Here is a 5,215-nt window from a genome sequence, read left to right as displayed (position 1 = left end):
ACACACACATACACACACACAATTTTACAGCTTTTTTCTGCTTGGACTGGCTTTAATGTCCTCATGTTTTAATCTTAGTAGGTAGGATTACAGGCATTAGCCACCAGCACCCAGCAAGCATAAAATATTTAATTTTGGTCTTGGGGCTTTAACTTAGGATCTGGGTGCTGTCTCTGAGCTTTTTGGTCAAGGTGAGCATTCTACCACTTTAGTCACAGCTCTATTCCAATTTTTTTTGACAGTTAGTGGAGGTAAGAGTCTCACAACTACTTCTGTCCAAGTTGGCTTTGAACCAAAGTCCTCAATTCTAGAATCACAGATGTGAGCCAGCAGCACCTGGCCTGATTTTTTTTTTTCCTGGTCCTGGGACTTGATCTTAGGTCCTGGGTGCTGGCTTGAAGTTTTTTTGCTTAACGTGAGTGCCTTACCATTTGAGCCACAGCTCCATTTCTGACTTTTATTTTTTATTTTTGGTAGTTATTTGGAGCTAGTTTCTTGGGCTTTCCTTCCCAGTCAGACTTTAGACTATGATCCTCAGATTTCAGTCTCCTAAGTAGCTAGGATTACAGACATGAGCCATCAGCACCTGATTTCCTTCCTTGCTCTTCCCTCCCTCTCTTTCTCCCTTTCTCCCTCTCTTCCTCTCTCCCTCCCTCCCATTCTATGTGTCTCTCTCTTTTCTTTGTTTGTTTGTTTGTTTCTTTTTTTTTTTAATCTGTCACAGGGCTGGGGCCTGGGCTTTTTCACAAGGCTTGAGCTCTACCACTTTGAGCCATAGAACCACTTCCAGTTTTCTGGTGGTTAATTGGAGAGAAGAGTCACATGAGTGGAGCTATGGCTCAAATGATAGAGTACTAGTCTTAAGCTGAAGAGCTAAACAACTATCACCCAGGCCTAGAGTTCAAGCCAAGGACCCCATCATGGCTTTGAACCATGATCCTCAGATCTAAATCTGAGTAGCTTGGATTATCAGTATGAGCCAGTTCTTTCTTTTTCTTTTGAGATGGTGTCTTGCCAAGCACAAGTGGTTCATGCCCATAATCCTAGCTACTCAGGAGGCTAAGATTTGAGGATTGATGTTCAAAGCCAGCCCTAAAGACCATGAACCTCTTTCCGCCAATTAACCACCAGAAAACTGGAAGTGGCCCTGTGGCGCAGGTGGTAGAATGGTAGCCTTGATTTGAAGAGCTCAGGGAAGCACCCAGGCCCAAAGTTCAAGCCCCAAGACCAACAGAAAGATAGAAAGGAAGGAAATCAGGCAAGCAGACAGGCTTAGGTTGAGATTTGGCCTAAGTGGCAGAATTTCAAACACAAAGTCCTGGGTTCAAACCCCAATACCACACACACACACACACACACACACACCCCTTCTGGGCACTGCAGCTCATATCTATAAGTCTTGGTTACTCGGGTTATTGAACTTCAATGCTAGCCTGATCAGAAAAGTCCATGATAGGAGGGTATAGAGGGAGGAAAATGGGGACAAAAACCATTATCAATGTGTGAAAAGTAATGCACCTATTACCTGGCAAATGTAACTAACCCTTCTATACATTACCTCTACAATAACAAAGAGAGAAGTCCATGAACCTTTATCCCCTAACCAGCAAGTAGCAGAGTTGGAAAATAGGCTAGTGGTTGCTGGTTCAGGTTAAGAGCCAGACCAAACGGACAAATCTAACTCTTCTTTCCAATTAAGTGGCAAAAAAAAAAAGCTATATCTGGATGGGTGGTTCAAATATTGAAGGGGCAACAGCGAGTAAAAAAGCCAACCCAGGGCCAGGAGTTTGGCCTAGTGGTAGAGTGCTTACCTAGCATGTAGGAAGACCCGGGATCAATTCCTCGGTACCATATACATAGAAAAAAGCCGGAGTAGAGCTCTAGACTTGAGAAAGTTTGAGGACAGTGCTCAGGCCCTGAGCTCAAGCCTAGGACTGGCAAAAAAAAAAAAAAAAAAAAAGCCAATCCAGACCATAAAACCCTGATTTAAGCTCTGGTACATACATCCACTAGCAAAAAAGACCCTGTTTCAAACAGTGCAAACTAGGACTGGAGAAATGACTCACTGATAGAATATTTATACTAGTTCAAATCCTAGTGCGACACAGACACACACGCACAGACTGGTTGCCAGGAATGCTGAGGTGGGCCTTCAACTCCAGCACTCAAGAAACCAAGGCAGCAGGGATTGTGAGTTTAGAGTTCTCCCCCTCCTCCTTTCTTCCCTCTCTCCCTTTCTCCTTTTTTTTTTTTTTGCCAGTCCTGGGTTTTGGGCTCAAGGTCTGAGCACTGTCCTTGGACTTTCTCAAAGCTAGAGCTCTACCACTTGAGCCTCAGCACCACTTCTGGCTTTTTTTTTTTTTCTATATATGTGGTACCTAGGAATTGAACCCGGGTCTTCGTGCATGCTAGGCAAGCACTATACCACTAGGCCAAACTCCCGGCCCCTTTCTCCTCTTTAAAAAAAACATTGTAATTAATAGAAGGATTACAGTTATATTCGCCAGATTAGAGCATAACTTCACACACATTGATACCCCTTCTCATGTTTCTGCCCTTCCCCCACCCCTTCTCTCTCTTCTCTCTCTCACACTCGCCCTCCCCCCAAGAAAAATAAAAGTGGCTCATGCCTATATTCCTAGCTACTTGAGATCTGAAATTTCAGAACAGACAAATCAGAGAAACTTATCTCTAATTAACTATCAAGAAACTGGAAATAGAGGTATAGTACCAGCTCAGGAATAGGAAGAAAAAAATGCAATGCCTTAAACAGTAGCTCAGTGGTGGACCATATGCTTAGTTAAGCAAATACATAAGGTACTAATTCCAGTGTTTTTAGAAAAAAAGACTTAAACAGGTTTTTGTTGTTGTTGTTTTGTCAAGTAAAAGTGGGATACTAGCCAGACACCAGGCTCCTGTTATTCAAACTACCCAGGAAGTTAAGATCTGGGGATTGCTGTTCAAAACCAGACCACTCGAAGAAGTGTAATACACTTTATTTCTAATTAAACAACAAAATGCCAGACTGAAGGCATAATTTAAGTTGTAAAACATCAGCCCATGAACTAAAAAGCTGAGAGCCTAAAGCCATTCCTGAGTTCACACCCCAGTAGGAATATATGTGTACACAAAAAGTGGTAGGCTGCCTAAGTCTAATCCAGTGTACAATGTCTCCACATAGCTTCCTCCATGATGAGGAAAGATGGTCCTTGCCTGACATGGTTGTGTTGCCCACTGCCCTCCAAAGCAAAATCCTAAGACAAGGATCATAGTTCATCTTAATGTCATTCAAGAAAGACTGCTAGGATAATAGAGAAGTTAGGCAGGAAAGATGGAATGTAAGAAATCCAAGTTAGTGTTCATTATCTAGCCCTTTACCTTTGAATGCACCTGAAACCTGATCACATTGGGAAACCGCATGCTTCAAGTTGAATATGCCTGAAAGTAAAGGCAAAATGACTTTATTGGGCCAATCTGAGCCCAGATATCTAGGGACTAGACCTTTGTTTTTTACTCATTGTTGCAAGAACAGCAAATACTAGGACCCAATACATAATTAACAGACCCTAAGCATCCTTAGAATTGAATTAACATTTACCCAACAGACATTTTTCTGAACCTACCCACCTTACGAATTTCAAGGACTCATACTGCTAGTCTAGTGTTCTCTCTATTACTGCCAGCTCAGTTTTGAGTTTTATGGAATATAAGCAGCCATTAGAAAGGTTTGGAAGATGGGATTATACCTGTCCTAGTTACTTAAGAGGCTGAGATCTGCCAGCCTGGTTAGAAAAGTCCATGAGACTATTATCTCCAATTAACCACCCAAAAACCAGAAGGGGTACTGTGGCTCAAAGTGGTAGAACACTAACCTTGAGTCAAAAGTCTTAGCTTGGAGTTTAGCCTAGTGGTAGAATGCTTGCCTATCATTCACAAGACCACCATTCAATTCCTTGGTACCACATACACAGAAAAAGCGGGAAATGGTGCTGTGGCTCAGATGGTGGGCTCTAGCCTTGAAAAAGCCTAAGAACAGTGCTCAGGCCCTGAATTCCAGCCACAGGATTGGCAAGGAAAGAAAAAAAAAAAGCTCAAGTACAGTTCCCAGTACTTGAGTTCAAACCCCATATCCTATAGAAAAGTTTCAAAGATACCATGACATTAGGTAGGGGTTCACTTTTGCTGGCAGTGCTAGAGTTTGATCACCACTTCAGCAACATATTAAATAGATTTACTTTATACATAGGTATATATATATTTTTTTTCTTCAAAAAGGGTCTCACTATGTAGTCCAAGTGGAGAACTCACTATATAACCTAAGCCGGCTTCCAACTGTCTTCCTTCCTCAGGCTCCCAAGTATTGGGATTGTAGACATGTATCACATGCCTAGCTGAATATTTTTTCTTTTTTTTACTTATTTTGTGTGTGTATGCTGGTACTGAGGTTGAACTCAGGACCTGGGAACTGCCCCTTAGCTTTATTGCTGAAGGCTAGCACTTTATCACTTGAGTTCTACTTCTGGCTTTTTGCTGGTTAATTGGAGAAAAGTCTCATAGACTTTCCTGTTGAAGCTGTCATCAAACTGTGATCCTCAGGTGATAGTCTTCTCAGTACCTAGGATTATAGCCATTAGGCACTGTCACCCTACGTAAATTCATTTTTTAAATTTTAAATGGTTCTTTATTCATAAACTTGATGCAACTTTACAAAAAAAATCATTTTTTGTTTGTTTGGACCAGTACTGGGGCTTGATAATCTACTACTTCAGCCATGACTTCAAAGCACTTTTGGTGGTTTAATTGTAGGTAAGAGTCTGACAGAATAAGTGGCATTGTAGTTCAAATTGGTAGAGCACTAGCCTTGAGCAAAAAAGCTCAGGAACACAACCAGAAAAAAGAAAAGGAAAAAGAAAAAGACAAAAACAGTTCTCATGGACTTTTCAACCCAGTCTGGCTTTCAATGGCAATTCTCAGATCTTTGCCTCCTGCATATTGAGGTTGACCACTAGTATCTGGCCTAAATTCACCTTTAATATGCTCACACTACTTTATTTTTCTGAACCTCAGTAAGAGAGAAGAGAATAAATTGGGTTTTCACTCACTTTGTTCAATTTTTTTGAGAATAAATTGGGTTTTCACTCACTTTGTTCAATTTTTTTGACATGAGTATATGCTAAAATGTCCAGTTGATTCCAACTGGAAACAGTAGCAAAGA

The sequence above is a fragment of the Megascapheus bottae genome, chromosome 7, assembly GCF_031878675.1.
Source record: "Megascapheus bottae isolate mThoBot1 chromosome 7, mThoBot2.hap1, whole genome shotgun sequence".
In the NCBI taxonomy this organism is placed as follows: Eukaryota; Metazoa; Chordata; class Mammalia; order Rodentia; family Geomyidae; genus Megascapheus; species Megascapheus bottae.
This window is presented reverse-complemented; position numbering follows the sequence as displayed.